At 39.2% G+C, this 22,265-nt stretch overlaps 1 protein-coding gene across 1 annotated transcript in view; it reads right to left on the bottom strand.

Moving 5' to 3' along the window:
* zfat (zinc finger and AT hook domain containing) overlaps positions 1-21,332 on the bottom strand; it is a 236,288-nt gene extending 214,956 nt beyond the window's left edge. Inside the window, exon 1 of the mRNA XM_072569983.1 lies at positions 21,281-21,332. The gene's annotated coding sequence lies outside the window, so the exon portion shown is untranslated. The remainder of the gene's footprint in view (positions 1-21,280) is intronic.
* Between the last annotated feature and the right edge of the window lie 933 nt (positions 21,333-22,265).

Genomic DNA, 22,265 nt, shown 5'->3' with positions numbered 1-22,265 from the left:
GTATGAGCAACATTTATTACTGCAAGGTCCCCCAGAAAATCTCCAGGACTATTTAGATTCATTTTTGGTGACAAAGTTCACAATAGATAAATGGTTTCTTATAATATAATTAGAATACCGATGCACACAGATGTCAAGAATGTGCCACAGTAATATTGAGAGAGCTCATGAATACCTTGGGAGGCCAGGAGTGTTGATCCTTTTTGTAAGCACATTGACATTACTCTCTGTACTATCATCAGTTTAAGTGGCTTTTATACAGCTGAAGTCCAAAACCACCAAATGCTTCAGTTTTGAATTGGTACAACACAAATGAGAGATGCAATGAAGTGGCTCTCTCATTTGTCAGTCATTACAACACTTAAATAACCTGTTGACTTGTCTAATAATGGACAAAACTTTGAACAGTCTTTCCCTGCAATTTATTAATGTGGGTATACAATGCACTTAATTTGGAGTAATAGCAAGTTAAAAAATGAATTAACTTGTCTGTGGAAAAATACACTTCATGGCATGGTGAGCTAGTCAGCCATATATTGACAATTTTTAGCCTTCACTTTCTTGACAATCAAAACACATGGAATTCTATCAGTGAAAACAGAAGGCCATTCTAATGTTCCATTCCTAGAAAACATTAAAACAGTTACAACTGTAAATAAACCAGATTTGCATTAATTTGGTTTTGCCAAGATGATGTTTACTGCAGTTACTTTATTTACTCATAATACATATCTATCCTATCAGATTTCATAGATTAATCCAACAAGGGCTTCCTAGGGCCTTTAATTAATGCATCAATCGCTCTGAATAGTAATTGGCATATGTGATTACTGATCACAATATCACTGATTCAACAAAACAGAAATCATGCTTCAAATCAAAGAATTATAGAATGCTACAATAAACACAAGACAAGCAGCCAATCCAGTCTGTGCTGATTTGTTTCTCTCCATACCTTAATTTCACACACAAATATTCAAATAGAAAAAGCCAGTGCACCTTTAGAGTAGCATGTGGATTTGACATGAACCATTTAAATACGGCAGAAAATAGCTTATCACTCCAGTTGGGAGGTCTTACAAATCATGAAAACATCAATAATATTAAAAACTATTCTTAAATCAACCTGTTCAGGCATGTCAGACATTTCTGGGGCATATAATGCTGGAATGCTCTGGCCCACATATTACTATTGTTCCATATACAAGACCCATTTGACAATATTAGTGTTTTACAACAACTATAGCACAGAAGCAATGCTACCTGTACAGCTTAAATTTATTTAGCTGACATACTCGATTCTTCCAACATATTAGCTGCATGTGGCCTCTATCATAGAATCAACTTTAGAATCTCAATTTTCCCTTCATGAGCTTTGCATGTAAATTAAAAAATATTGGACAACATGGGCAATTTACTGGTGGTGGGGGTTAACATATGGAAAAAAACCCCCCACAGGTGATTTGGTGATGGGGAACAAAAAAAAACAAACCATTCACTTGCAATCTTAAGAGTATGTCTGGATATAAAAGAAGCATTGCACTTCCAGGGCTATTGTGGTACAGTAGTTATGTCTGGGACAGGAGACTCCAATTCAAGTTCCATCTGCTTCAAAGGTGTGCAGTAAGAGGCCTTAAACAAGCAGATTAAAAAATATCCAAAATTTACTTATAACGGTTGACATTTAGGGTTAATGGAAATTAAAGTGGCTGGCTAGGCCATTATTCCGTGCAAGGAAACTCTTGTTCATAATGGTAGTGCTTCTACCTCTGAGCCAGGAAACTCAGGTTCAAGTCCCATCTGCTCAAGGAGATGGGACACATGCCTGAACAGTAAAATAGTAGAATCGCACAATAGACAAGTTCTTATGGCGTAGGAGTACCCCTGCCTTTGAGACGGGAGGCCTGGGTTCAAGTCCCACCTACTGTAGAACTACTTAGTGTCATCTCAGATTAAATTGATTAGGCAACAACTTCAAACTTCACATTTGAGAAGGATAATGGCGAACTGTTTGCCTCGTAAACAGAGTTCAGTCGAATTTTCTGATAGAAAAGGGCTCACGGACAGCAATAGCATCCCTACCTCTGGACCAGCAGGCCTGTTCAAGTCTTGTGTGATCCCCCAACATCTCAAAAACATTTAGAATCTCACCACCCAAACTTTAATAAATAACTTATTAAGAATAAATTTGCATTTATTAAAACACAAATACAAAACAAGACAGCTAATATTGCAGTAACACAAGTTATTACTTTAGCCAAGGTCACCTCTAACCAATGGCTTTAAGTTTTAAACAAATTTCAAATGAAATGAGGCATTGCAACACAACTTGAACAACTTCATTAGTTTGTTTTTTCCAGAAAGTCTGCTAACTCAGTCATTTTGAGAACATGTATGCAGACACACGTACAATTCAATGGGGTGAGAAAGTTTACAAACGCACCAGACTGACCCAAGTTATTTTTGTAACCCTACAGTTGATTAATTGGTCATACCTTCAGTGTTAAGTGAAAGGATAAAAGTGAATTTAACGTGTTCTTTCAATAAAGGTTGAACTTACCATGGGTAACAACTTATTTTAAACTCACATCTGTTAATTTAAAAATGGTAGCTCCTTTTAAATGTCCTACTCTCAGGTCTAAAAGTTTTCATTCACAAAACATATTCCACACACATTGCACTGCCAAGATAGTCAGCCTTGTCAGAGTAATAACACTCTTCCCTCCAAGTCAAAGTCATAGTCATAGGTTCAATTTTATTCCTGAGACTTAACTGCAATGATGGAATGAGATCAAGGAGTGCAAAACTGTGGAAAATGCTGTCCTTCTGATGATACACTGAACCAAAGCTTCAACTGGCCTTACATGTGAACTCACCGTGGGCGGCACGGTGGCACAGTGGTTAGCACTGCTGCCTCACAGCGCCTGAGACCCGGGTTCAATTCCCGCCTCAGGCGACTGACTGTGTGGAGTTTGCACGTTCTCCCAGTGTCTGCGTGGGTTTCCTCCGGGTGCTCCGGTTTCCTCCCACAGTCACAAAGATGTGCAGGCCAGGTGAATTGGCCATGCTAAATTGCCCATAGTGTTAGGTAAGGGGTAAATGTAGATGTAGGGGTATGGGTGGGTTACGCTTCAGCGGGGCGGTGTGGACTTGTTGGGCCGAAGGGCCTGTTTCCACACTGTAAGTAATCTAATCTAATCTATTCCAAAAAGGAGATTCCCTTTTCTTTACAAATATATTTCCCTCAACCAACACAAAACTGAACTAAATCTTTTATCTAATTGCTGCTAAGATCTTAATATACTCAAAGTGACACTATACATTAAAACAATCACAACCTGAAATTTTGAGAGGTGCTTTATAAATAATTTAATTGAGTGTAATCACTGCTTCCTCTTTTGTTTTGTCATTGGAAGGTGAAAGTGAAAATTGTTGGCAAAATTCAGACCAGAGCTACAGGCAATTTTTACTGACTGATTACCTTCATTATCCAACATTTAAACAGTTCCAGTTCTGAACTGAAAATAATATTTTCTAAGTGCTTTGAATTTGAAAGAAACTTACATTTTTCACTGCCTTAAAGAGGTGCTACAGAAATACAAGTAACTGTTATTATTGCAAAGCCAAATCTACCTTAAAGCAGGCTGAAACATAGTTGTCTTCAGCTGGTGGATCCGTGAACACATTTGCATATGTCCCCACTGTAACTTGTCAATGAATAGGTAACCAGAGGGCATAATTTTAATATCGTGAGCCGAGTTAATCAAGAGTCACAAAGTGAATTGTGAGAACATCCACTAACAGATCAGGAGCAGATAAATTCACAATGAATAATATTTTTCAAAATGAAGGAGCTAGATTTTAATTAGGTTATTAGATTTTTTTAAAATCATAGCAAAACTTGGAGTTATGGAACTAATATAGAGCTAGGTCTAGCAGCAGATTCAGGAAGGTGAGCCGTAAGGATTATGTTTATCTAAAATTTTAATCAGAATGAATCAGTAGGATGAATCTATTCTCACAATGCAAGTTCACAAAGATTTAATTTTTGAAAAAACAAAGTTGAATCTCTACATGGTTAAGCACGGTTGGATGACATATATAGAACCCCTTTAAGAAACAGAGATTGGAAGTTATGGAAACTGGACATAATTTTCAAGAAAAATCTTAAGGTGATTGTTGTCGAAAGCAATATAGGCCCAGTGAATGTAAATGAACAGGAAACTTTCCCCCAATCATCAACAGGTGTTAGGCAAAACAATGAGTGTCAGCCTCAACAAAAAACATGGCAAATAATTCTCACATTACATTTGGTCATCTAAAATACAAATATGTCTGCACTTCAATCCAAAGGCTAGAGAATTTGAAATAAAAAAAGTGAAATGCTCTTTTCCACAACATATGCCAGAGAAAAAGCCAACACACGTTTTTCTTTTTAAACTTATCTTTTCCATTTGAAGGTGGTAGCCATAAATAGCAAACTTGAAAGTTAACCATATTGGTCAGGCAACTCGCCATTTTGATTTGCAGCATCAGTTACACGTTTGATTTCAAGGACTAGAATTATACCTGATGTATAGCGCACCAAGATTTTTAACTCAACTGAAGTATGCTCATCCTCACCAAATTCAGCTTCATCAATCACTTTTGTTCCTCACTCAACCATCATTCCAAGTCATTCACAGACACAACAATTCAGCCCTCACAACACACTAATTTCCTGAAACATTGTTGCTGAATAGTAATTAGGATTAATAATCATTAATTTTTCTCTTGCCAACTTCCAAGAATGCTAAGATCAGCTGTGAAATCCTTACCATCCACAGGACATGGAGAACACTGACGTAGTTTTATTTATTGCTTATTGTCTCCTTGAACTCCTGTACCCTTTGTCCAAATCATATATAAATAATAGTTTTAGGAAGCACTTCCGACCCAGCAATAAAAAACACATATTACAAGTTTAAGTTAAGATAGTGTGCCACAATGGATATAATGCTTCAACGCTACTCTGACTTATCCCAAAGTTGGAGGTCACAGGACTGGAAGATGTGATTAGAGTACATTTTGGTGAAATATAGTACATTCTTCAACTAAGACGTACCTGACAGTTGCGGGGCAGACACTGAATGGTACGTACACCAACTGACTGCTCAATTCAAGATAGCACTGAGATTTTAAAAACATGATTTACCCTCTTTTTTGTTTTAGGCCTCAGCACAATTGTGTCTGGAGCTGAAAGCAAAGCAGTGTCAGCTACATTTTAAGATCTTACAAAGAACAGAAGGCAATTTATGATGCTGAAGATGGTGAAGCTGAGGGTACTGTTGGGTCAAAAGTCTATGATTTTCATCATTGAAATCAAACGTATGGCTAATGAAGCATATAAAAACAGAGAATCTCCTGATCAATATGGCATACAAAGCAGTATGTGCCAATATATTACACTGATATAGCATTTAAAATTTAATAAGGCCTATAAAGGCACTTCTAAGGAACATGATAAAATATAACGCTGAACCACAAAGAGATTTAGGTTAGATTACTAAAATGCTGAGGAAGCGCAGTGTAGCCCTAGGCTAATGTTCTGGGGACATGCATTCAAAACCCACCATGGTAGATGGGGAAAATGTGAATGCAAAAACCTGAAAATTAAAAAAAAACTTGTGACTATGCAATTACTGTTGATTATCATAAAAATCCATCTGGTTTACTAGTGGGGAAACAAATAAGGCATTTATGTAGTTTAGTCAACATTTGATTCAGTAACGTGATTGACTTTTGAGTTCTATAGGGCATCGGGGTATACGCAATAATTACAGGCCTGCCTAATGAAGCCTATATCCCACGAACAAACAAAGTAAACTTGGGCAAAGTGCTAGCTTTAAAGAAATGTCTTAAAATGAACAGAACAAGATACAGAACAAGAATTCCAGAACTAAGGATTAAACAACTGAAAACATGGCAACTAAAGCTAATTAAAATTAGGATAGGAGAGTTCACAGATAGATGAGCGTGGATATCTTGGAGGTTGCGGAGATATTTTAAGGGACAAGATCATGGAGGAATTTGAAAACAAGGATGAGGAGTCAAGACATTGTGGATGGAGCCAGTGTAGTTTAGCAAGCATGGGGAGTGAGACTTGATATTAAGATTGTAGGGAAGGACAGTTATAAATGATCTCATGTTTACAGAGAGTAAGTTGTGAGAACCCAGTAGTATGCTGAAATAGTCACATTCAGGTAAAAAAGGTATGGATTAGGATTTCAAATATAATAAAAATATCACAATTAAAAGTGATTTTAGTCTAACTGTAGACACTGAATTGGTAGAGAATTTTGAAATTGAGACAAAATGCATTAGCTTCAAATTTCAACATTTCATTGGAGGATATTTCTGTGCATCAAGTTTGGATGGCAGGTATGCAATCTGACAATTTACTAATATGGAAGGAGTCTGGAGAAGTTTGGTTGACAGGGTTATCACATACATATGAAATCAAATCAGAGAAACTTCAATTAAAGATACTTTATGTTTATCTGCACTAATTAACTTCAGCTTTAATTTAAATGTTCAATCCAGTGATCCATCTTCAACATACCACATTGTTCACTTGAACCCTGCAGCTGGACTCGTGGAGATATGCTAGGCAAATCAGTCATTCAATTTTAGGTTTAGCCCTCTCCCAACCACGTCCTACAGCTGAGACAATAAATTCAGTACTTTTAAGAGTCATGGATGCGTTGCTACATATTTTATACAGTCATGATTTGGAGATGTTGGTGTTGGACTGAGATGTACAAAATTACAAATCACACACAAGGTTATAGTCCAACAGGTTTAATTGGAAGCACTAGCTATCGGAACGCCGCTCCAAAACCTGTTGGAATATAACCTGGTGTTGTGATTTGTAACTTTACTTCATAAAGAAAATTAATCTGGCTTGAAATGGACAGAAAAGCAAAGAAAATGGCTGAGAAGTCACATGACTATTTCTGCAGATTCAGCTGATATCAAGACTAAACTACACGAATCTTAAGAAGAAATCACAAGAGGTCTTTTTTTAAATTCAATGAACATTTTCAAAGATAAACAGAAAATCCTGGACAATATTTCCCTGGAGGCACTAATAGCTCTTCCCATCTCACCACAACCAGCTAATGAGCACCATTCAAACTAGTGAACAGACAAGTTTTAAAAGAAGTTAATTACCTTGAGTGAAAGACAGCAGATGAGTCTGTGCTCCAAACCTAAGCCAACAACACCTATTGGACCTTTGGTTTTGAGGCAATTCCAGAGTGATTTCCCAGCCTCATGAAGCCAGAGATGAAGCCTGATGTGGTCTGCAGTCAAGGCCCAGGCGGACTGGGGGCTGGGTGCCAGCCCGGACTGGGTTGGAAGGTAGTTGTTCTGAACTTTTTTCCCTTCATTTTATCATTTAATTCATAAAATCTGCCATGCTGGACTTTTTACTTCTCTAATTTTCTCAGAACTGTAAGTGAAGCAGCTGTACTTTGGGACCTTTCTACTGAAGATGGAGCCACAGCAGCAACTTGTACAATTTTCACTGTACTCATTTGAGTACATGACAATTAAGCTAATTCTAAATTCAACCCTGGGATGTTTCCCTTGTTGGTTGGGCCAGCTTTTAATTATTCCTGCCCTTCTGAAGTTTCCCTTCAGAATATGGTGATGAACTGCCTTCTTGAACTGCTGTAGTCCATTGGGCATAGTACACTTAAAACACAGTAAGAAAGGGAATTCTAGGGTTTTGATCAAGTGAAGTTGAAGGATCGCCAATAGCTTAATGTCACATTTTTGGGTGGTTCAGCAGGGAGTTTGAAGGTGATGTGCTGTGTATCTGCTGCCTTTGTCCTTATAGATGGACAGTGGTCAAGGATTTGTAAGGTACTACCTGAGGAATCTTTGTAAACTTCCTCAGTGAATTGTATAAATGGGCACACTGGTGCAATTGTGTGTCAGTGGGGGAGGAAATTTACTGATGTGGGGCCAATCAAGCAGGATGCTTTGTCCTGGATAGAGTCAAGCTTCTTCAGTGTTGGTGGAGTTGCATTCAACCAAGCAAGTGGGGAATATACCATCACACTCTTGACTTGTGCCTTGTAGATGGTGAACAGATTTAGGAGTTAGGTAGTAACTTACCTGCTACAGGGTTCCTAGTTTCTGATCTGGTCCAGTTCAGTTTCTGGTCAATGGTAACCCTCAGAATGTTGATAGTAGGAGACGGTAAAGCCATTGAGTGTCAAGTGACAATGATTTGACTCGCTTGTTGGATAGGATTGTTATCTGGCACGAATATACTTTCCATTTGTCAACCCAAACCAGGATATTGTCGAAGTTTTGCTAAGATTAGACATATGTTGCTTAAGTATGAGAAGTCACAATTGAGGTTGAGAGTACACTGTACAATCAGCAAATATCCTCACTTGTGACCTTATATTGGAGGGAAAATCTTTGCTGTATCCAGTGCCTTCAAATGTTTATTAATATCACTACCTGTAATGCTGGGGAACTCTGGAGGAGGTCAAGGCTGTTCATCCAATTCCAGCTGAAGACTGTTGCAAAATGCTTCAATCTTGTCTTGTACACTCATGTGCTGGGTTCCCCCTCATTGGAGATGATATTTATGGAGCAGCCTCCTCCAATGAATTATTCAATTGCCCACCACAATTCACAGGTAGACTGCAGAGTTTAGTTAAGTTGGCTGGATGACTAGTTTATGATGCAGAGTGGGTTCAATTACTGCACAATGAAGACTGCCCTTCTCAACATCTCCCCATACCTGAGGCGTGGTATCCCTCAGATTAAACTACCACCTATCATCTCTCTTCAAAGTGAAAGGAACCCTATAGTCTAAGACTATGGCAGCTTTACCTTTACCATTTAGTGTTATACCAGACTGGATGGAGCTGCAAAGTTGACAGGAGGCACTTCTAAAGGATAAAGTGAGAGCAATGCTTTGAAGTAGACTCACCACAAGCTCATTTTATTTACTAACTAGTCTCGGACAACACTGCTTGGAATTTTGGTGGTATCACAGAATGCCTAGTGTGAAAGCACGCCATTCAGCCCATCGAGTCCACACTGACCACCCCCCCCCACCCTATCCCTGTAACCCTATATTTCCCATGGCTAATCCATCTCACCTGGACACTATGAGCAATTTAGCATGGTCAATCCACCCGACTGCACATCTTTGGACTGTGAGAGGACACCCATGCAGGCAGGCAGAATGACTGTATGGAGTTTGCACAGTCTCCCAAGGGTGGATTTGAACCCAGGTCCCTGAGGCTGTGAGCCACTGTGCCACCCCATGGTATCCTGGTGCTATCCTAAACATTAACAAATGTTTGCAAGGTGTCAAATTAAAACGCAAAGTTTAGATGAAACAAATTAGGAAGGAAGAATTTGTATTCATATACATTCTTTCAGGTGATCATGACATTTCAATGATTTATAGCTAATAAATTACCTCAGAACTGTGGTTACTTAGAGGGAAACACAGCAAACAGGTGATAAATTGATGTATTTTGATGGCATTAGTTCAGAGATAACTATTAGTTGGGACACTGCATAACTTCCTGATTTCCACATGGTCTTTTGCATCCATCTGAACAAATACATGTTGGATGACATCTTATCCAAAAGTTGGTACCTCTGGCATTGTAGTATCCTCATTAATGTTCAAGAAATCAATCCAGATCATGAACTCTATGGGCGTCTAACTTCTAACTCAAAGAGACCAATTCACGGCCACTGAAGATAATTGATATTGGCAGTGAAACACTAAAAAAAGTGAGTGTGTGCGCACGTGTGCTGTTCGGGCGAGCCGACGCAAAATGCCTTTGAAGAGATTTTAAAACATGACACAGAACTTGTCCTTGTCAAGGCTGACAAATGATAAAGCGACATGCAGTTCGGAAGATAACAAAAATGACAAAGTTATGACTGACTTTTGGCTTGCTTCACTGAATGCTATTTATCAAATTGTGTCAGGCATGACATAGCATCAACATAAATAAGTCAATATCAAAAAACCACTACATTTCATCCACAGGATCCATTTTTACTTCTAATGTGCCAAAGGTAAAAGGCTGGCGGGAGGCTGGACGAATACAGCTAAGCCAGGCAGCATGAGGAGGTGGGGAAGTCAACATTTCAAGTGTAACCCTTCTTCTGGACGCAGTCCTGAAGAAGGGGTACATGCGAAAGGTCAACTTCTCCACCTCCTGATGCTGGCTGGCTTGCTGCGTTCTTCCATCCTCTTGCCCGTTTACTTTGGATTCCAGCATCTGCGGTTTTTTTTGTTTCGAAAAGGTAAAAAGGCCAACAGATCAGAAAACTGGAAGAGAAAATGGTTTTTGGGAAGTATTCCAAAATCTGCTTAAGTTGTATGAAAAATATAAACAAGTATTAAATTTAAAAGTCTTTTCTCAGCTCTACTTTGAAATCAATATGAATAATGCAACACAAGCTACCTTGAATAACTCACTGTGCTGAATATAAATCAAACTCCAAAATATCTTGAACTTATGACTGACAGTACAGGATAGGAAACAAAAGGTGTTGACCATTGCAGTTTTGTACAAAACCCTGCTGTAAATCAACTTACAGGACATGTAGTCTAATATCAGTGTCTTCTCTCAGGACAGAAATAATGGTTACTGACAATAAGACATGCTGAACAGACCACATCATCTGCATACCTGACAGAAGACATCTAATCAAAACTCTCTACTCTGAGCTCTGTCACAGCAAACAGTTATCCAGAGGGGGAAGGGAATTTTTCAACCATGTCCTCAAAGCCTTCTTGTGAAACAAAAAAGAAATACACCCACTAACTTGATAGGAATCTCTTGTTCAAGACTGCTCAGACTGAAGAAGAAGCACTACAAAGATTCCAACCACTTTGAGCATCTTTGACAGGCTCAGATGAAGGTCAAGTACAAAGAGCCAAAGGAGCTCGCGTACACCCAAACACCCCAACCAACCATGTCTTTAAAGTTGACTTGTCCCATCCGTGGCAGTGTTTTCTGATACAGCGGCCTATTTTGTCATCAGGACCCACAACACCATATTGGAAAAAAGTCATCCTCAGTGTCCATTGAACTGCCTTCGGAGGGCAAGAAAAACATTGTCAATAAAGATTTGTGTTTTTATATCTACACATTAAGGGCAAAAGTAGTACTGCAACCAATGCAGTTCAGTGCTGTATTAGTGCAAATTGGTTGTCAAAACTCTGAATTCAATCTCTCAACTTGCACCATCAATATGTCGAGGCTTATAATTTAAATCATGTTTAAGGCTTGGGCTAGAAAATTAGATAATATTCAGGTTTTACGTGCAGTGGACTACAGTCAGAAAAGACTGAACTGCGAAATTTCCTACAACCTTGTATTCACTGTGGTTTTGTTTGAGAGCTTAATTGAAGATATATCAATGCTGCTATAAAGTTAAGCACTACGGTAATGTATTCATTTTAAACAGGATTCTGTTTGTGCTTCAATTGAAAATCTAGGTGGGCCATTTGCCCTGTCATTGGGTTAAAACACACCAGTCTGAAATTTACCCATAATGAATACAAATCACAAATTAAGATTTTATGAAAGAGGTCATCAGTATATAAAAAGATAACACTGTAAATGAAGTTACAATTTCAGCTCCCTTTCATCAATTTCCAGTTCTGCATCTCAAAAAACCAGAGCCTTTGCTTCCAACTCAGTGCTCAAAGACAGCAAATTTTTTCACAGAATCATTGGATACAGTGCAGGTGGGGGCAATTTGGCCCCAAGCATTTGTGCTAGTTTTCTGGGGGCCCTCTTGGGGCACAGAGGTAGCATTCCTACTTATGGAACAAGAGACTGAGATTTAAGTCCCACCTGCTCCAGAGGTGTGCAATACAACTCTGAATAGGATGATTAGAAAAATAGATAGTGTTAGGTCTCTGCCACAAGGTCCCACTCTCCACACGTTACATGCAGCCTTGTAGTATTTACCTGTTCACATGACAATCCAGTTTTCTCATAGAAGCCTAGATGTCACCTTCCTTTACTCACTGCTTTAAGTGCTTTTCCTTCATGTCAGCACTGTTTTTTTTTGGTCAATTACCTTAAATCAGTTTCCTCTGATTCTCTACATTTCCAAAATTAATCATTTACCTGCCTATTGTCAACATCTTCCCCTTTTAGCTAAAAACTAAATTTAAAAACTGACTTGCATGCACAAACAAAGCTTATAACTTAAATTTTAGACATTAAAGCTCAAATGTATTACCCTTTGTGCTGATCCAGATGTTAGAGGGCAGATACTCAAAGTGTACCATACTGTTTTAGTATATGGCCTCAAAATACATACGCTAGATAACTGGCAATACTGCATAGTTCAGAATTTTACTGGCTTATTGACATACTGTTCTGCATTTCTGGATATATTCCAGTATTTCCAGTAAGACTCATCCCACTCATTCAATCATTTATCAGTCTTCTAATCTGCAATACCTTGACTTAATGTCAACGTACACATTTTTTCCCTAACATTTCCCCTAAGGTCCATCAGATATTGTTTCATTCATTTGTAAATATTGCCAATTTTTCGGTCATTCACTTACTACCTTCAAGATGTTAACTGTCCTCTCCAACTAAATTCAACATCTGTAAATGGGCGGCATGGTGGCACAGTGGTTAGCACTGCTGCCTTACAGCGCCAGAGACCTGTGTTCAATTCCCACCTTAGGCGACTGACTGTGTGGAGTTTGCACATTCTCCCCGTGTCTGCGTGGGTTTCCTCTGGGTGCTCCGGTTTCCTCCCACAGTCCAAAGATGTGCAGGTTAGGTGAATTGACCATGCTAAATTGCCCGTAGTGTTAGGTGAAGGGGTAAATATAGGGGTATGGATGGGTTGCGCTTTGGCGGGTCGGTGTGGACTTGTTGGGCCGAAGGGCCTGTTTCCACACTAAGTAATCCAATCTAAAAAAAAATTTACCCCAAATCATTTCTGAATCCATATATAGTTAGGAACAGTAGAAATGACAACATCAATTTCTGTGGGTCGAAACACATTATCTATTTGTGGCCTACTAATATGTTTTATTGCATTCAGCCTGCTACCCAAGCAGTTTGACCATTCAATGAGATCATGGGTAACCTGCATTCCAAATTCATTCATTTGTCTTATGGCTTTAATTTTAAAATACATTTCTAAGCAACCTGTGCAATTACATACCTCTGGAGCTTGTGGCACTTAAACCCAGGCTTCCTGGTTCAGGGGTAAAGACAATGCAACTTCACAACAGCCCTCATTTCCTTAATATTCTTCCTCAACAAAGGCCTACTGATCATCATTGAAATTATTAATTGGGGCTGTGGTGACACAGTGGTAGTGACCCTACTTCTTGGCCAGAATGTCCAGGTTCAAACCCGTGTGCTATGGAGGTGTATCACAACATTTCTGAACAAGGAGATTAAAAATAAAATTAAAACATCAACTGATCTAGCTTCTGAGAGTTAGAATACTCAGTGTTCTACACTTCTACCACTCTGCATTGTGTTGCCGAAATCTGTTCCTGAATGGACCAGCTCTGATGCCGCTTAATCCTAAATGTCCATCAACGTAATTCCTATCAACTCTTTTCAAAATCCAAAATCCTTGCAATTAAGTCATCTTTCAATTGGTTACACTTGTTAAACTTAATGCTGGTTCAGCCTCAGATAATGTATTCAGTTCTGGGCACCATACTTTAGGAAAGATGCAAAGCGCTTAGAGTGCAAAGATAACAAAAATAGTTCCAGGAATGAGGAACTTCAGTGACGTATATAAATTGGAAGAGTTCGAGTTGTTTCCTTATCATTATGGAATGTGAAAGGAGATTTCAGAAAAGATTTTGAAAACCATGAAAGGTACAGACAGAAAAGATAAAAGATAAACGATTTCCGGTGGTGGCAGGATTGAGAACCAAACAGCACATATTTAAGGTATTAACAAAAGAAAAGGAAATGGGCAATCAATGGCTCGGTGGTTAGCAATGCTGCTTCACAGCTCCGGGACCAGAGTCCAATTACCACCCGTGACTGTCTATGTGGAGTTTGTATGCTCTCCCTGTGTCTGCATGGGTCTCCTCCAGGTGCTCCTGTTTCTTCCCGCTGTCCAAAGACACGCAGGTTAAGTGAATCGGCTATGCAAAATTGCCCATAAAGTCCAGGGATGTGCAGGCTAGATGGATAAGCCATGGGAAATGCAGGGTTACAGGGATAGAGTCACAGGGTGGATCTGGATGGGATGCTTTCTGGAGGGTTGGTGTGCACTCATTGGGTTGAAAGGCCTGTTTCCACACTGTAGGGATTCTAGGAGGGGAAAAAGAAAGTTGCTAGACTGCCTGACCAGCAGGTTCAATAAAAGCATTTAAGAGGGAATTTGCTTATTATCTGGAAAGGAAGAAATTGCAGGGGAACAGAGAGCAAGTCAGGATGCAGCCCAAGCTATATTGCTTCTTTGGAAAGCCAACAAAGCCATGATATGTAATCTGAGAAGGCAGCCATTCTGCCTATCTATATACCAGGACTCACTACCTTTTGTCATGTAATCTCTCTCCATTGTTTAGCCCGAGCGCACTTCATTCCTTTCAAAACCAAAATACAGTCGCGCCTCGACATACGAGTGTCCCCGTTCACGAACAAGTCGGTTTACAAACAGGATTGTATGTAAACTTTTGCTTCAACGTACGTACAAAATTGAAGGTACGAACGCAAAAAACCAGTGTGTGACCATGTGGTTTCATTCTTCTGCTTTGCTACGCGCTTGCTACGCAAAAGCTCTCGGGCCCCATGTCATCTCATTCAGTTCGTCTTTGGCGCGTGCGCTGTGAACAGCCGTCCAAACATTCTTACGCTATCCGAACAATGGGAAAAATTGATTCAGTTCGCGAATGGGTCCTGGAACAGATTAAATTCGTAAGTCAAGGCGCTACTGTATCCTTTAAATGTTGTGCTGTCCAGAAAAGTGCACTGCATTTTCGATATGGTGCAAGCAAGGTTTCACATGACTAGAAAACTTCCTCTCCTTTACATTTTAACCACCTAAAGAAAACAACTAATGGTCTAAATGACTGAAGCTATAGATGTTTTTCTGCCTAATCGCTATATTTCCATGATCTATCTATACAGAACCCTAACATGCTGTTGTTGATGTCCACTGTTCTAAGATTACAGCTTTAATAAATCTAGGATCTAGCCCTTATTGGTTTAAAGTGGATGGCCTCACATTTACTGTAATGCACTTGTTCATTTGCTTAAACTATCAAAACTTTTTGGTAATTTTATGCTATTGACTTCATGACCAAACTTCTTCATCAGCAACTCAGATGTATGTTTTATATCAGCAAAGTATTATTAGTGAATAACCAAGGTTCTAAAGCAAATCTGTTCATCACTTGACATTTCCCACCAATTTGAATATATACCCATGATTTATACTTTATACCTTCGACCATATAACTAGATCAATAACCTGCCTTCAACTTAACCTTAACTAGCATTGTCAATTCTTTTCCTGCAGTCAACTGCTCTTTATTTGTAAATATTAACAAATATGTCCATTACTTTGAATTCAGAAAACAGTTATTCAAATGAAACTTTACCAAAAGTTTGCCCTAAGCTAGGCACATGACAGACAAAATTCTGTTTGTGTGCAGGGCCACAGTCATGCATTTGCCTTGAACTGGGCAGAGGTCTTAACCTGATTTGTGTCTAATTTTAGCTGCAGAGCAGAAGGGCCCTCTTGTGGCTCTAACTCTGGACCAAAAATTTGGGTTTGAGTCCCACCTGTTCCCGAGAAGTGTAATAACATCTCTGAACAGGCTGATTGAGAAGATAGGTAGCACCTGTAGAGCTGAGCTTTGTGGCACAGTGACGTGTCATTACCTCTGAGCCAGGAGACCTGAGTTCAAGTCCCATCTGCACCAAAACTGTGGCGTAACATCTCTAAACAGGTTTTTTTTTAAAAAACGTTTCTAGTTGTGGAGCAGAGCTTTGTGGTGAAGTCGTATTGTCCTTTTCTCAGACACCAGCAGTTCAGGTTCAAGTCCCATCTGCTCCACATAACATCAGTGAACAGGCTGAATAAAAATATCAAGCTGTCGAGCAAAAGGTCCACATTACACTTTGGAAGGAACATCATGGAACATATCTTTGCTACTCTACTATCACTAGAATGACACCAATGATGAATGCCTGTGAAACAATTACACAACAAACTCTTTATTGGTCACAGCATAAAGTATAGGAATTGGGAGGTCATGGAGATGTACAGAACATTGATTAGGTCATGTATAGAATATTGTGTGCAATTCTGATATCCCTCCTATAGGATGGATGTTGTGAAACTTAAAATGGTTCAGAAAAGACTTACAAGGATGTTGCCAGGTTGCAGCTTTAGGAAGAAGCTGAATAGGTTGAGGCTGCTTTCCCTGCAGCGTCAGAGGCTAAGGGATGACCTTACAGACGTTTATAAAATCATGAGAGGCATGGATAGGGTAAATAAATAATGTCTTTTTCCTGGTGTAGGGGAGTCCAGAACTAGGGACCTAAGGAGCAACTTTTTCGTGCAGACAGTGGTGAGTGTATGGAATGAGCTACCAGAGAAGTGATGGAGGCTGGTACTATTACAACATTTAGAAGGCATCTGGATGGGTATATGAATAGGAAGGAAGGGTTTAGAGGGATATAGGCTGGCAAATGGGACTGGATTAGTTTAGGATATCTGGTCTGCATAGAGACCAAAGGGTCTGTTTCTGTGCTGTACATCTCTACAACTTTAGCCAATTTATGGCAATTGTAAATAATGTTGAATGTCCAGTCTGACCTTTGAAGTACTTTAAGAAACATTTTTGAACCATTTTCGTTTCTTCTATTGTTAGCTGAACATGCAATACTCTTCTTCAGTCAGAAAATTAAGGGTTCAATTAGATTTCAAGACTGTGGGCAAATAATAGAGAATACTGTCATGTCATAACTTGTGTTTTCTGAGGCACATTCCCCAAATAGCTGAAAATGACAATACACCTTGTCATTACTTCCAGGACTGTCTCAGTAAAGGAAACTGTATTCTTTCCTCTTGGGAATTAGGAAATTCCTGGCTACAAATAAAAGAAAACAATTTCCAGCCTCTTTGGATTAAAAAAAAACTTCTTTGCATAAACTTAACATGGTTCTTTACCCAACTAGCCACTGCTAAGTTACAACCATCTTTCGGGGAAAAAAGACATTAATACAGTAAATTCAAAAGTAAAAGAAGAAAATAATGCAGTCAAGGTACTACCCACAGAAAAATCTGACCAGCGTAGGGATTGTAAAGCAAAGACTGAACATAAATCCCCCTCCTTAAAAAGTGGCAGATTTGTTATGCATCAAGGTTAACTGTCGTCATTAACAATGATGGTTTAGCATTAACTATATTTTCCCAAGGTTCCTCTGAAAGTTCAGCTGGTAACTGGCTAGACTAAAAACACATTTTTCAAATGAAGAAAGCAAGGTAAAAAGATTCATGCCTAAAATCTTTCAAAACCTTAGACCATTTCAAAGCATTTCAATCACTATACTACTTTGGAAATGTAGTCACCATTGTCATACAAGGACACACTACAGCCAATTAGTGCACAGCAAAGTCCCACAAGTGAAATGGCATATAATACTAGTGCAACGATTTTTTGGCCAGGATAACAGAATTCCTCTCGTCTTCTTTAGAAAGTGCCATGGCTCCTGTTACAATTACGCAAAAGGGAAAATGGAGTCTCAATTTAATGTCTCATTTGAAAGGTAACATCGTCAGTAGTGCAGTGCACTATTAGACAGGTGTAGCCAGATTATGAATTTAAATCACTGCAGTGGGATTGAATGCACGACATTTCACTCCGGTAAATGTGTTTTACTGAAGCCAAAGGTTGAAACATCAGGGATTAAAAATGCTAAAAAAAACTTTGTTGCTGAAGTCTTTCTACTTAGGAATTCTATAGCTATTCCTCTTGTTTATTACATTCAGTACCAAGGATTCTACACACTGTAACAGTGTACATTAGCTCATACATTTAATTTGAATAGATGATGGAAGATCTAATTCAATCACAGTAACATGAACATTACTTTTACAATAAAGTCAATTCTGACTTTCAACCACAGTAGCAGGGAACTTAACATTTTCAAACAAACATGGAAAATAGATCAAATTTCTAGTGACCAAATACTCTCAAGTTTGTAACAACCAATGCTTGAAGTCTAAATATTATCAGCACTTCCCAGTCACCAAAGCTCCAGACAAGATAATTAAATGATTGACCTGAGTTTGTTTACTTGACAATTAGACTTTGCGGCCTCAGAGACACCACTCCAGCTTAGCAGAAAACACTCCTGTCCTTATAAAAGTGAATTATCACAAACAATTTTACAGACACAAGCATATTCCTTACTTCTAGAACTCCTAACTCATGTCAAGTATAAATAAATCATAACTAAAGTTTAAAAAGAAAGAATAGTTATTTCCTGCTGTTCCTCAATATCCAGAAAATCTGGCCTGCTGAAAAACAAATAGGAGCAGCATTAGGTTATTTGTAAAGAAATGCAATTCTGCCATTCAATAATATAATTGCTGACATGACTGAAGCTTTAATATCACCTTACTGCCTGCCTCTCAATAACTGTCAACTTTCTTGCACACTAAACATGTAAAGAAAGTTCAAGGCTGAGTTAGACAATTATGTAGTCTTCCAAGCTTACTGGTGAATAAAGAATTCTAAAGATTAACAATCCTCAGAAGAAATTCTCCCTCACCTCTGCCTCACATAAAAATCTCACTATTTTGAAACTGTGTCCCTGGTTCTAGATTCCTTCAAGAAGAAGAAAAACATTCTCTCAGCATTTATCCTGTCTAGTCCTCTTACTATCTGATGTGTTTCAAGAAGATAATCTTTATTTCTTCTAAACTCCACTGAGTGCAGGCTAAGCCTGCTCAACATTTCGTCATAAGACCACCTTTCATCCTCGGAGTAAACCTTCTGTGAAGTGACACTAATGCAAGTTTATCCCTCTTTAAATAAAAGACCAAACAGTGCACAATACTCTAGGCGAGGTCTCAACAATGTCTATACAGTAGTAACAAGACTTCCCTATTTTTATATTCCATTCTTCTTTTAAATGAAGACTAACATTCCATTTCCTTTAATTACTTGCTGTAAATACATGCTTATCTTTTGACTCAATGTACAATAACACCGAAATCCCTCTGCACTACAACGCCCTGCATTCTCTTTCAATTGTGTAATATTGTACTTTTATCTTCTTTTTTGCTAAAGTACACATCAGTTTCCTGTACTCTGTCAAATTTCTACTTATTCCCATAATCAAATCTATATTCTTTTGTAGATTTCTGACATTTCTTCAAGATTTACTTCCCAATTCTCTTTGTGTCTTAGTCCTACAGTGTATATTGGATCTGGATGTAAATGATTGAGGCCCTGTGAACTCTATGGCACTTGAAAAATTTTGCTTTGTTGACCTGACAATCTCCAATTTATTTCTGGATTAGTGGTGCTGGAAGAGCACAGCAGTTCAGGCAGCATCCAAGGAGCTTCGAAATCGACGTTTCGGGCAAAAGCCCTTCAACCTATTCCTGATGAAGGGCTTTTGCCCGAAACGTCGATTTCAAAGCTCCTGGGATGCTGCCTGAACTGCTGTGCTCTTCCAGCACCACTAATCCAGAATCTGGTTTCCAGCATTTGCAGTCATTGTTTTTAATCTCCAACTTATTCCCACTTGTTGCTCCCAGTTTGTCAGTCAATCGTCGATCTAAAGCTAATAAAATATATCTGTATTACACAACATCATGAACTCTTAACTTTTGCACAGCAGTAACCTTCCACGGGACCTCAATTACTTTTGGAAATTTAAACATCTTCTAGTCTCTCTTCACCCTGCTTGTTACATCCTCATGGAACTGAATAAGTTCATCAAACATGATTTCAATCTGATAATACAACCAAGCGGAGTTAATACGGTTTTCTAAATGCCCTATGACATACAACTGACCCAACATTTTTCTAATAAACAATTTTATGCTTACTGACCAAGTTTCCAGATTTTAGTTACTATCCTTGAATAGATATGCCATTTTTAAGCAAATTCTGGAAGATTATAAATAATGCATCCATTAACCTTGATACCACTTCTTTTAAGATCATATCGATGCAAGCCATCTGTCCAGTGTAATAGTGAGTCCTAGCACTTGAATTTTGCAAATACTTATACCTCTAGTCTTAGTGATGAAGTTTCTACATCCCTTTTGCCCTCAATTTTCTCCCAATACTAAAACTTTTATGTCTTTACCGCGAAGACAGATATAAAATACTTTTGAAAGTATACATTTCCTTGCTCTCATTTTTAACTCACAAATGTCATCCCTTAAGGAACGGTACTCATTTTAGCTACTCCCTTCCTTTCTATCTACTTGCAGAAATGGGCACAATCAAGTAAAATAACACCTCTTTACCTGAGTCTTCACAAAAGTAATCCCACTGGAAATCAATTTAGTTTGAAAAAATCCTATGCATACAAACTCTAATCAACACCTCTAAAACTCATAACAAAGCTAATATCTATTACTCAATTCATTGAACACTTATCAACGTCCAAACTCAATATACAGCTTGACCACTGCCTGAATGGAAGGGATAGCAGGATAGAGAAATTAAATACAATTGGAATGCATGTGGATTGGACAGAGAGAGGAACATTTCTTAGGACATCGCTACAAATGCCAAGTAGTTGACACTTCTCGACCAAATAGGATCACAAATTGACAGGAAACAAATGAGAAGCAATACACTGATGAATTAAAAAATAACTTGGGGGGGGGGGGTGGAAAGTGGGGGGGCGAGAAGATGGGAGGCGAAGAATGGGAATGGGGCGAAAGGAGAGGTGGAAAGTGGCAAGAAGACCAAAATCTCTTACTTGTATTTAACTAACACAAACACTGAGAAACAGTATATCAGGACAAACAACTCAGGAAAGTCAGCAATTATGTCCACTAAAGGTAAAAATCAAACTTCTCGCATCCTAACACTAACAAAAGAAAACAAAATCACTGTTTGTTCGAGCGCGGACAACTTAAAAGCTAGTTTTTAAAAGAGGAGGGAAAAAAAAACGAGCCTGAGAAAGATAACTGAGACATCAGGGGGAGAGAGAGGGGGAAAAATTTCAGAATCTTCCACAACACCAACCTCCCTCCTCTGCCCAAATGGTGGTCAATTTTGGGGATTCCGGCTCCCGCCTGAGCACACTTGGTCACTTACGAAAGGCCCTGCTGGACGAAGCGGCCTGATCCGTCCAGCTGCAGCCCGGCCCGGTATAAATCACCCGCCCGCCCGCTCCCTCCCTCCTTAAACCGGCTCCCGCAGCAAAACGGTGTCATCTTCGAAACTGGAAGAAATAAAATGTCACATTTCGATTTTGTTTACGCTCCCCGTTGTCGGGCCCGATCTGTCACCGACTCGCCTCCGTCTTTGATTTGACCTTTTTCTCTCTCCGATATCATTTCTCTCTCTCTCTCTCTCTTTTGAAGCTACTGTTTTCTCTCACAACAAAAATATCACCTAGGCCCAAAACCGTCACTCCGACCGTGCCCCGCCCCAACCATGGACTGGCAGCTCGCTTGTCCAATCGAAAGGCGGGACGCCCACCATGCCCGTCCGCCTCTATCGGATTGACATGCCCTCGATCCAATGGACGTCCACAGCGGCTGTCCTATGCCCACCAGCCAATCGGCGCACATGATGGGCGGGATCTAGGTCTTGATTGACAGGGAGTGAGAGGCAGGCCAACTGACATTCCAATGAGGTCAGTGTCCCGCCTGCATTTCTGATGAACATCCGAGCTACCCAATAATGACTGCACGATATGATTATATAATCCTGTCACTAACTCATTCTGGAGGTACTTGTTTTTTTTGCTTGGTACTTCACAAAGTCCTTTGGCAGTGAACCACCTTTAGTCTTTCACCCTTTTACAGACCTTCCTTTTTATTCTTTTACCAACCTCCCCTCCTTCAATTGCCCTTCAGGCCTATTACTTTTCAAACTGTTCCCAGTTTTGATCATCAACCCCAAAGATGTTCATTCTTTTTTCTCATTCCACAGATGTTGGCAGGCTGAATGATGTATGGTTCTATTGTGGCTTCAGATTTCTGGCTTCCACAATATTTTCCTT

This window comes from Chiloscyllium punctatum, chromosome 5, assembly GCF_047496795.1.
Source record: "Chiloscyllium punctatum isolate Juve2018m chromosome 5, sChiPun1.3, whole genome shotgun sequence".
NCBI classification, from domain to species: Eukaryota; Metazoa; Chordata; class Chondrichthyes; order Orectolobiformes; family Hemiscylliidae; genus Chiloscyllium; species Chiloscyllium punctatum.
This window is presented reverse-complemented; position numbering and strand designations above follow the sequence as displayed.